This window comes from Lipotes vexillifer, unplaced genomic scaffold (genome assembly GCF_000442215.2).
Source record: "Lipotes vexillifer unplaced genomic scaffold, Lipotes_vexillifer_v1.1 scaffold216, whole genome shotgun sequence".
NCBI lineage: Eukaryota > Metazoa > Chordata > Mammalia > Artiodactyla > Lipotidae > Lipotes > Lipotes vexillifer.
The window spans coordinates 1,403,624-1,415,555 of NW_006779100.1; the positions used below are offsets into that span (position 1 = coordinate 1,403,624).

The 11,932-nt window shown below is 52.2% G+C and overlaps 1 non-coding gene across 1 annotated transcript; it reads right to left on the reverse strand.

Moving 5' to 3' along the window:
* Positions 1-971: 971 nt before the first annotated feature.
* On the reverse strand, positions 972-1,043 carry TRNAT-CGU (transfer RNA threonine (anticodon CGU)). The gene has a single exon. It is a non-coding gene; the product is annotated as a tRNA-Thr (tRNA).
* Positions 1,044-11,932: the final 10,889 nt, after the last annotated feature.

Sequence of the window (11,932 nt, forward strand, 5' to 3'; positions counted from 1 at the left end):
TATTTCCCTGCTTCCTGAGCCCCATATCCTGTCTTCTATGATCCTGCCCCAAAGAGACTCTGCTGACATTCTATCCACGTGGTCAACTGTGCAGCGGGACCTGCAGAAAGGTGTGTTTTGGGGTCACGTTAACAGAAGTATGAGATATAGAATGAGGGAGGTGAAGTAACATTAATGAGACTACACCTGGAGTAGTACATGTCACTTCAGTCCTGAGTGTCACAATTGAAGAACGGGACAGATAGACCAGAGCATATCAGGACTGAGAGGCATTAAACATCATGTCATATTCAATTGGTCTATTTATCCTAGAAGTGACTCGGGGAGTATCATAACTGGCTAGGGGCCAGATTCAAAGGATCACACAGGCAGGTGCCAGACTTAAAGGGGCAGTTCACAAGGGCTGGGAAAGGAAAAGGCACCCGCCAGCTGAACGATGTGGTTGGCTTCCTAGACAAGAAGGCAGACAAGCGAGCACCACGTGGAGAACTCACCTTTCAGGCAAAAACCAGAAACCAGAAAACACTGCTCCAGAAACTCAAACGCCCGTTCTGGAAATTTCTCCCACCCTCGAGACGCGCAAAACCAGTGAGACCGGACCTCTACCTCCACCTTACCCGCCGCTGGTGACACCAATGCCTAGCGCGGGCCTTAGTGTCCCCACAGATAACACAAGGATCCCAGGCCAGCCCCGCCCTGCCCAGGGCGGCTGGGTGAATGGAGGTTCGGGGAGAGGAGACGCAGGGCGGCCAGCGAAGCGCGACATAGCTGGTGCCCGCGAGCCCTGGTGCCCTGGCTCGGCCTGCGTTGGTGACCGCGGCGCCGAGGAACGCGGGTGGACAGGGAAGGGTGGGACTGGAGGATGCCTGAACACAATGTGAAATGTAAAAAAAATAACCACGTAGTAGAGGAAAGAGGCGACACACATGGGAACACAGAAGCCCCCACTATCGACCGCAATTTCAAGGACCAGGCACGGACGGGGTTCGAACCCGCGATCTTCGGTTTACGAGACCGACGCCTTACCACTTGGCCACCGCGCCTGACAGCCGAGGGAGCGGTGGAAGCTCTCAGTGGAGGGGAGGCGGCGCAGGCGCGGGAGGGGCGGCGCCTCGCCTCCGGCCCCGCCCCCGGCCCCGCCGCCCTGCCCTCCAGACCCGCCGTCCAGGACCTAACTCTCGGAGCCGCTGGGGCCCTCTCAGCGTCAAGGCCAGGCGCCCGCGTCCTGCCGGCGGCGGGATCCGAACTCGCGGTACCCGGCGGCCCGGCCCGGGCCCGCCCCACCTCTAGCGCCCCCAGGGGCACGTCGCCTGCGGAGAGGCCCGAGGGGCATTCGAAAGGAGCGGCGGCGGGCGGAGAACCCAGGTGGGGAGGAAACCACGACCGACGCCTGTGACGGAGCCGAAGCGGAGACGGCGGCGGCGAGCGAGCCAGGGCAGAGCGTCCGCGCTGGCGTCTCCGCCGGCTCGGGGCGCCGCCGTGTGACCTTGGCCGGGTCATTTCCATCCGGTCGGCAGGATACTGGGGCAGCGTGCTGGAGCTCGGGCGGAGTCCACGGGGAACCGAGGGGGCAAGAAGGGCGGTGCAGGCAGGAATGGGACTGGCCCTCGGAGAAAGATGCAGGGAGCCGGGAGAGATGGGCGCCACGCTGCAGGGGCGAAGGGAAGTGAGCGCGCCTGGCTGATCCCTCAGGGGCGGCCGTCTGTGTAAGCAAAACCTTCCTCGGTTGCTCTCACTACCCTCTTGCCCTTCAGCCTCTGGCACGGGCCTCGGGCCTGGAGACTCCGAGTAAACACGTTTGTGGTCTTGCCCAGGAGGCTCAGGTGTGGGCGCACAAGAGATGCCCCCAGGGATGTTCTGGGGACAGTGCTAGAGTGACCAGCTGGAGGCGACCTGAATGGAGGAGTCTGTTAGTCTGGCCATACCACGGAACAGTAGGACACTCTTAGAAGGAATGATCTAGATTCAAAGGAATGATTATCAGCATAGAAGGAGCCCAAAAGCACATGTGATTTTAAGATATAGAACAATGCGTGCCATTTACTAAAGCACAGGGAAAGACACACAAAGTAGATAAAAGTAAAAACATTAGAAAAATAGAGAGGGGGAGACTGGAGATAGGGACCAAAGGGGAGTTTACTGGTAATGTTTTGTTTCTATTCTGTGAAAGAGGCAAAAAGCTGAGAAGTTGGGGATACGAGTGTTTATTACGATACTGTAGGTTTGTTTGTTTGTTTTTTTTTTTGCGGTACGCGGACCTCTCACTGCTGTGGCCTCTCCCGTTGCGGAGCACAGGCTCCGGACGCGCAGGCTCAGCGGCCATGGCTCACGGGCCTAGCCGCTCCGCGGCATGTGTGATCTTCCCAAACCGGGGCACAAACCCTTGTCCCCTGCACCGGCAGGGGCACTAAACTACTGTGCCACCAGGGAAGCCCAATACTGTAGGTTTTGTATTTTCTTTAAATTAAAAAGAAAGGAAGGGAATTCCCTGGCCGTCCAGAGGTTAGGACTCCGCACTTCCACTGCAGTTTGGCACGGGTTCGATCCCTGGTCGGGGACATAAGATACCACATGGCCGCGAGAGGCGGCCAAAATAAATTAAAATTTTTTTAAAAAGGAAACGAAACTAGGTCCCTCTGTCCTTGTTTGGCCTGTGGCCATAGCGTCTGTTCCAGGAGAGGTGAGTGGGGATGGATGGGGAAGGGGAGTCCCAGTCCCAGGGCAGGGGGTAGCCAACCGCCAGCCTCCCTCAGGCCCCAGCCCTCGTGTACACAGGCGCCAGGGTTGGGGATACAAACCAGACCAATCCCTCCATTGCCAACACTGCCACCTCCACTGCCCAAGTCATCCTTGCTTATTTGTAGAAATTTTTTAAAAGTATAGTTGGTGGAGATTTGGGGAAAGTCAGGAAAGCTATAAAAATCACTGTCAACCATTTTGAAATGTACAACAGTGTTAACTACAGGCCCATGGCTGTGTAACAATCTCTGCAACTTTTTCATCTTGCAAAAGGGAAACTCTGTACCCACTGAGCAGCAACTCCCCTTTCCCTCCTCCCCCAGCCCCTGGCTACCACCGTTCTGCTGTTTGTAAGAATTTGACTACTCAGGGTACCTCATATAAGTGTCTTTCTTTTTGTGACTGGCTTATTTCAGTGAGCATAAGGTCAAGGTTCATCCGTGTTCATCGACATATGACATGATTTCCTTTCTTAAGGCTCAATATTCCATTGTATGTTTCTTTATCCATTCATCTGTCGTTGGACATTTAGTTTACTTCCACCTCTTGGCTATTGTGAATCATGTTGCAATGAACATGGGGGTGCAAATACCTCATGATCCTGTATTCAGTTCTTTTGGATATATACACAGAAGTGGGAATACTGGATCACATGGTAATTCCATTTCTAATTTTTTGAGGTACCTCCCAACTGTTTTTGAGGTACCTCCCAACTGTTTTCCATAGTGGCTACACCATTTTACAATCCCACCGTCTGTGCACAAGGGTTCAGATTTCTCCACATCAGTGCCAATACTTGTTTTGTTTTTATAGTGGCCATCCTAATAGGTGTGAGGTTGTGTACTTTCATTGTGCTTGATTTGTATTTCCCTGATTAGTGATGTTGAGCGTATTTTCATATGCTTGTTGGCCATTTGTTTTTCTTTGAAGAAATGTCTATTTAAGTTCTTTGCTAATTTTTAAATCAGGTTATTGGGTTTTTGTTTGTTTGGGTTTTAGTTTTAGGAGCTCTCTGTGTATCCCGGATGTTAACCTCTTATCGCACATATGGTTTGCAAATATTTTCTCCCATTCCTTAGTTGGATTTTTCACTCTGTTGATTGTTTCCTTACTGTGCAGAAGTTTTCCGCTTGATGTAGTTCCATTTGTCTATTTTTGCCTTCGTTGCCTTTTTTTTTTTTGGTGTCCTCTTCAAGCAATCAATCATTGCCAAATCGAATGTCCTGAAACCTTCCCCCTATTTTTTCTTCTAAGAGTTATATCAACTCAGGTCTTATGTTTAGGTTTTTAGTCCATTTTGACTTAATTTTTGTATGTGGTGTGAAGTAAGCATCCAACTTCATTATTTTGCATGTGGCTATGCAGCTTTCCCAGCACCATTTGTTGGAGACAGGAAAGTTTTTAAAAGCATAAAAAGGAGAATTCAAAGGACCCCATAGTCTTACCACCAGAGAGAAGCACAATGCCTGCATTCTTCTATGTATAAAACACACTAATTCATTTTTTTCCGAGATACATGGGTTTTTTTTTTTCACATTTTAACAATTAGAAATCAATAATGACAACTGGTTATAGTTGGAGTTTTACAACTGGCAATTTTTTTTTTAGTGGCACGTAAGTTTTTTAAATCGATGCATTTGATGAAAATGGAGTATATATATATAATACAGTTAGGAGAGTCAGACTCATATTTTCACGTTCGTATATTTCATGGTGTCCTCATTTTTCTACCATTGTAAGATGAGCACGTCCCACGTCTTTAAAAGTGGATCATTTCATGGACTGTAACAGGCGTACAGCTCTGGTACAGGATGTTGATAGCAGGAGAAGCTGTGCGTCGGGGGCGGGAGGGGTAATATGGTAACCGTGCTTTCCACTCAGTTTAGGGCTTCCCTGGTGGCGCAGTGGTTGGGAGTCTGCCTGCCGATGTGGGGGATGTGGGTTCGTGCCCGGTCCGGGAGGATCTCGCGTGCCGCGGAGCGGCTGGGCCCGTGGGCCGTGGCCACTGGGCCTGCGCGTCCGGAGCCTGTGCTCCGCGAAAAAAATAAAGTTTTTTTTTTAATACCTTTAAAACACACACACACACACACACACACACACACACACACACAAAAAAAAAGAGGTAATTCTTGAATCCTCTGCTCTGACTCCCGTGCTGTTGAGTCGCAGCCAGCCCTGGGCTGCGCTGGGGCTGCCCCTTGGTGGGGGTCCCTGTGGGCCTGGCCCAGGAGCCTGATTTTGTCCTTCCAGCAGTGAGCAGCCGTAAGAGCATGGTCTAACTTCCATTTCCTAAACTCACATGTACCATTTTTAATATAGAGCTTTTGCCTTGGGACATATGCTTTGAAACTTGACCAAAAGGTGAGAGCTGGTTCCAGAAGCTCCTAGCTGACAATCAGGCCATACCTACTTCCATGTAGTGCAGTGATAAGATCATCCAGTCATTCAACAAATCCTCAGTGAGCACCTACTAGGTGCTAGAATCTTTCCTCAGTGCTGGGGCTATAGCAGTAAACTAAGTGTCACAGATCCCTGCCCTCATGGAGCTTCTATTCTTAAATAAGCAAAACGTATAGTATATCAAATGGTGATAAGTACTAGGGAGAGAAATAAAGCAGAGAAGGATGGGAAGCTCTGCAGGTAGGATGGAGGGTGGTAACTTTAAACAGAGAGATAGAGTAGATTAAAAGCAGTCACAAATTCTTTGCTGCTTTTCCCACCCAAAGGTAGAGTCTATTCCCCATCTTTGGGTATATGGGCTGCCTGTCTGGCTTGCCTTGACCAATAGAATGTAGGCCAAGTGATGGTGTATAAGTTCTAAAGCTTAGGTCTCGAGACACCTTGACGCTTCTGCCTTTGCTATCTCAGAAGCCTGTCCTGAGACCGCTGTGTAAGAAAGGCAGTCCCGCTATTGGAGGATGAGAGGTCGTGAGGCATCTCGCAGCCAAAAGCCAGCACCACCTACCAGACACGTCAGCTTGGCCACCTCAGGCCTCCCAGCCCCGCTGACCCCTCAGCTGAGGGCAGCTATATGAGCAAACCCAGGCACACCCTGCAGAGGAGCTGCCAGCCTACGCACAAAATGGGGAAATTAATAAATTGTTCTCATGGTAGGGTTGCGAGGGTAGTTTGTTACTTAGCAATAACAGTTGCTAGATATAGGAGGTTACATACAACTAACACACTTTCTGGTTCTAGGTTTGTGGGCTGGGGGTTATTTGCATGGAGTAATCGAAACTTTTGTGATGCTGGACGAATGAGGCAGGGGCCATGCCCAGTGGCCCCTCAGAGGTTATTTAATCTCAATTTCCTCATCCACAAAATGGGAGAGTTTGTTCGCTATTAGCCACAGCCCTGCATTAATTAAAAATTGAACCACCTGCTTCATTATTCACTGCTGAAGTGAGCAGGGGTGTGAAATGGCGCTTGACCCTTTTTCCGTAGGTGCCTGCGGTAGCAACCTGACACTTTCCCTTTCCTCAAGTTTCACAGTCCCTTTACCAGCACGAAGGCTCTAAATTAAGGCTGCTGCTAGTAGGAGAAGAAAGTCAACACAGGTTGAGATCTTTTTGGAGAGTGTATGGCCACATGTGTAGACATTTAAATTAAGGCTGCTTTTCATACTTGGGGTTAACACGGTTCTTTCTTCCCCTTCTCAGTGTTTAGTCGTTTACCTTTTCCCAGCTCCTCCACCTGTTGGTAGAGCCTTCCCTGGTAACAAAATACTTACAGGTGGCTGTAATTTAAAGGGTCGGGGAGGGCTCACAGGTGGATCACAGGCTAAATAAGTGGGGGAGGGATAAATTGGACGATTGGGATTGACACATACATACCCCTATATATAAAATACCTATAGATAACTAGTAAGGACCTACTGTATAGCACAGGGAACTCTACTCAATACTCTGTAATGGCCTATATGGGGAAAGAAGCTAAAAAAAGAGTAGATATAGGTATAACAGATTCACTTCGCTGTACACCTGAAACGAACACAACATTGTAAATCTTTTTTTTTTTTTTTTTTTTTATTGGGGTATAATTCAGGCCTCCTCAGAAGGCCCCAAACAAGGCAGGAGCCTCATTGAGCACCAGCGCTAAGCAGCTACAGCCCTTGGGACCATTCCTTCCCCTGAACACGATCCTGCCGTGATGGACAGTCAGGAGTCTCCATGGGGGCTCCCGGACAGTAAGAGATCTACTTGGTTGAGATCAGAGCACTGATGGACCAAGTCATTCCCCAAGATGGGTCCTGTTTGGGTGGATTTCTTTTGGGAAAGATGGATCTCCCGAAAAGAAGCCTGGTAGGGCCGAAACCGCTGAAGACTTGCTATCTTATGCACCTATTGCTGTGGGACCAGCTACCTCAAAATGTAGAGGCACGCAGAGAGATGTGAGGTGGGGCTCCTTTGTGCCCACCTTCACCTCAGAAAATGGAAACATCTGAGGGCTCTCTAGTGGGACAGGTTGGACTAGACCCTCTCCTAGTCTCCTTCCTACCTTGACAGCCTCCGGAGTTGACGTTTACAGCATCCCCTCCCCAAGCCCCCAGCACCACCACGACTGCAGGCCGAAGCACTGAGGGTCTGGCCTGACGCTGCCGGAGACCCGAAGAGTCCAGCTTTCGGTCTGGGGGTCGCCTGCTGGGCTGGATAACTGAGAAGGCCACGTGGAGACAGAGGGGGCCAGCTGGGCTAGAACGCAGGGGATGAGGGTCTCACAGGCTCCCCTGGGCTTAGGGACACCAAACGGAATCTGGAAAGTGGGCCCAAACTTCAGCGCCTTTGCCCTCTGGGTTTGGGCCTTTCAGGAGCTCCAGCAATTTTGTTGTTGTTGTTAAACCCAGAGGCCACATCAATGTCACAGATCCCAAATCAGAACCCAGTAGCAAAGTCAGAGCTTGGAGAGAAGGTCAGGGCCAAACCAGGAATGGCAGGAGAATGAGGGCAACTTCCTGCAGCCCCAGCTCAGCCACCTGGTGAGTTCTAGAAGGACTGGCTTGAAGCTGGCTCTGGGATTCCTGGGCCCTAGAGCCCACAAGCTTGCCCCAGCGGGCTTGGAGCACCACTGACCCCTCAGCCCACATTAAGGTGTAGCCTGGCCAACCAGGCTGACCCATGATGGAACCACCATCCTTCCTGGGCCTCTGCTCCTGCCCCCTCAGCACTGCAAACAGGCCGCACAAGTCCCACCTGTGGGCTCTCGCTCCTAAAGAGCCCACGGCCCCACGCCAAGCACTCAGAACACTGCAGGGCACACGCACGGTGAGCCCTAAAGACACGCCAGCGACACGAACCACCTAGTTGTTGCATCTTGTGCGCCAAACACCACATTAGGCACAGGGATTAGGGAGGGGAGAGGGGCTGTAGGGGGAGGAGTATTGCCAAATCCCACTTCTACGCGGCTCAAAGGTCAGATAGCAGCCAGATGGACTGACCGAACCCGATTCACCCCTCACCAAGGGCCCCCTGCTGACCATGGATCTCTGGACGCCACAGTTAGCAGGGCTGCACCTCCTCCCGCTGAGGATCCTGGGCCTACAAGTGAGATGCCACGGGAATAGCTTTCTCCACCCCTGGGCGTAGGTTAGTCATCTTCCGGAGATAGGTTGGCTGGGTGGACCTGCCCAGCAAGGCCATGAGAAGCCTGGCTCCCTTGCCCAAGTGACCACACAAAGCTGGTGATTCCAACTCTCCGCCTCACGCAGCAAAAAACAAAATCGACCAGGTCTTACCTGAGTCCACGCTGCCTTCGTCTTGGTTCCTCTCTCGGCAGCCTACTTGGTCCTGCTGCCGCTCTGTGAAACTCAGCTCGGAGCAGGCCGCCGCTGGCTTAAGATCCTTCAGTGGTTGCCATGGCCCTGCCCCCTGCCCCCTGCCCCTCTGCCCGCTAGTTCTCCTAAGCCCTTTGCACCTGTTGTTCTTTCTCTGTGTTTTTCCCAACCTCTCTCACCTGGCTATCTCCAGCTCCTCCTTCAGGCCTAGTTGAAATCTCCCGACTCCTAAAACAATTTCAGCAGTGATTATTGCACCCATGACTCTCAGCTCTGGCCACACACTGGCATCACTGTGGGGGTGGGGTGGGGGGGTGGAAAAAACCCCAGCGTCTAGCCCCACCTGAATCCAAATCACTGGGCTGGGGCCCTACATCCACGTGGTTTAAAATTCCTCCAGGTGGGGCTTCCCTGGTGGCGCAGTGGTTGGGAGTCCGCCTGCCGATGCAGGGGATACGGGTTCGTGCCCCGGTCCGGGAGGATCCCGCGTGCCGCGGAGCGGCTGGGCCCGTGGGCCGTGGCCGCTGAGCTTGCGCGTCCGGCAGCGGGAAGGGCCACGACAGTGAGAGGCCCACATATCGCAAAAAAAAAAAAAAAAAAAAAATTCCTCCAGGGGATTCAAATATGCAGACAAGTTTGAGACCCTCCCTTTCTAGAAGCTGCTGTGCCCTGAGGTTGGGGAGCGGGTTTGTTTTGCTGTCATAAACCCAGCGCCTCACCCTACACTGAGCATCTATCAGGTGCTGATGAAACGTTTGCTTAATGGATGATGAGATCCACCCTTGGCCCAGCAGGCTCTGCAGGTCCTCAGCTGTCCTATCTCTCCAGGCCCACCTCTCCACTCACCTCCCTGCCACGGTAGCCTGAAACGGCCGTGCTCTCTACAGGCCTCCCCCACGTGTGATTCCCAGATCCTACAATTCTTCAAGGCTCTGCTGAAACAGCCCTTCCTCAGGGAAGCTGTCGCTGATGCCCACTGGCCTCAGTCCCCTTGCCCCCAGCTCCCGTCCCCCGCTGGTGCCCAGTAGATTAAGTCTGTTGGTTGAGTGATTTTGTACCCAGATATTTTTGACCCTTCAGGAGACTTTTTCCTGGGCCCAGACGACTCTAAAAGGGCCTAAATTTGAGGGCATGGTGAGCTGGTGGGATCCAACAATGGAACACTTTTGCAGGAACCGTGACCTCTAAGCGGCGTAGGGACAATGTCATCAGTAATAAAGAGGGTGAGAAAACGGTCTCCAAGACTGTGCAGGGGTCCCAGCCTGCACACACTGCAGGGCTTGCTCTCACCTCTCTCCAGAAGAGTAAACTGAGTTGAATCGTGTCCCCTCCAAACGGTATGTTAAAGTCCTAAGCCCTGTACTTGTGAAGGTAGCCTTATTGGGGAATAGGGTGATGGCAGTTGTGATCACGTTGAGGTCATACTTAAAGTAGGGTGGCTCTAATCCAACGTCTGGTGTCCTTATAAGAAGAGCAAATTTTGGTCACAGAGATACCCAGACGGAAGATGGCCATGCGACAACAAAGGCAGAGACTGGAGCGATGCAGCCACGAGCCAAGGAGCATCAAGGATAGCTGGCAACCGTCAGCCAGGAGAGGCGCGGCGCAGATCCTCCCTCAGAGACTGCGGAGGGCACTAACCTTGCTGACACTTTGATCTCAGACTTCTGGCCTCCAGAACTGTGAATCAATTTCTGTTGTTTTAAGCACCATCCCACCCCCTCCCCCAATTTGTGGTACCTTTTTTTTTTTTTTTTTGGCCATGCCACGCAGCATGTGGGAATCTTCCCTGACCAGGGGTTGAACCCGTGCCCCTGCATTGGGAGCTCGTTGTCTTAACCACTGGATTGCCAGGGAAGTCCCCTGTGGTACATTTTTATAGCTGCCCTAGAAAACTAATTTAATAGAGGAGACGTCTCGATAAGGAGCCTTTGGGGGAAGATGAGTTTTGCCTCCCGAAATCCAGATTCTGATTCTGCAAGCACTTACTGGATCCCCATCTGGTGGCTTGACTCCATGGGTAGGAACTGTTACTCCCCTCGCTTTACGGACGAGGCAACCGAGACTCAGAAAACTTGCTTAGTCACACAGAAGGAAGTCATAGAACGGGGGTCTGATTTCAAGTGCAGGACTTTTTCCATGAACGCTGAGTTGGTGCTCAGAAATGGCCTAATTATCGTGAAACACCAGCAGATTGGAAGTTTAATACTGGGGTTTTCTCAGTGACACCCCGTCCCCACCCTGGTTCCCGAGACCCCATTGCACTCTCCTCTGCTTCCTTAACAACGAGTTCACCTTTTCAGGACTTCAGATCTCAACACACACACCCCGAGGCAGGGTGCAAGGGGGCTACAGCTTCTGGAAAGGCCAGCAGTTGCTTCCGGATGGCTGGGGTAGGGAAGGCACAACCAGTCTCAAAAAAAAGTAGTGGCAAACTAAGAAGGAAGCCGTTTTTGAAACTGGGGTGCAGGGCCAGTGCTCAGGAATTGGAGACACCTGGCTGGCAGCAGAGGGGTCCTAGAAGGAGTGGGGAACAGGGTTGTCAGATAAAATACAGGACGCCCAGTTAAATCTGAATTTCAGATATACAATGAATAACCTTAGTACTGCTTGGGACATACTTACACTGGAAAATTATTTATCTGAAATTCGAATTTAACTGGGTATTCTGTATCTTGACTTGCAGAATCTGGCAACCCTCGTTGGGAAGGGAAAGCCGCGTTAGGAGGATGGAGAGAGTAAAGGTCCAGATCACAAAACGCCCAGTGTTGGAAGAGGGCTTTGCTGTGAGCCCAGGAGGCCGTGTGAATCCGATGAATGGGGCACCGTCTGCCCACTCGGGCAGACCTATAGCACCTGAGCCTGTGTGGGGAGGTAAGAGGGCCTGGTCCTGCCTGTCCTGAGGGCCTGGGCTAACAGGAAGGCAGACTCACCTCCAGAGAGGCTGGGCCTGTGAACCCTGTTGACACCTGGAATTCCATAACCGCCACCAGGGGCCGACAGGAGAGAGCAGGACCCTGGGGGTCCGGGCCACCAACCTGGAGCACCTCCAGTGCTTGGCGGGACCCACGCTGGCAGCTTGGTGTGCAACCAGGCTCAAGTGGAGGACCTGGGCCTGTGACCCAGGGGAGTCATGGGAGCGGACACGGCAGAAGATGACATGGGGACCCCGTTAGTGACCAGAACAGGTTGAGAGCCCTGGGAGGCCCCTGCTGGGAAAGGGAACGTGGCTGCAGCGAGGACACAGTTTTCAAACATCACAGCCCCGAGGGCTGGATGGTGCTGTTATCAGGGCTTCTGGGATGCCCATCTCCTCTCCTAGGTGCTGTCCGGAGGACAGGCTCAAAAGAGGGTCTGCAGGGTGAGCCCCTGCCCCCGGAGGGGCACCAGCCACCCTGGTACACTGGATGAGGCCCGCTCTTC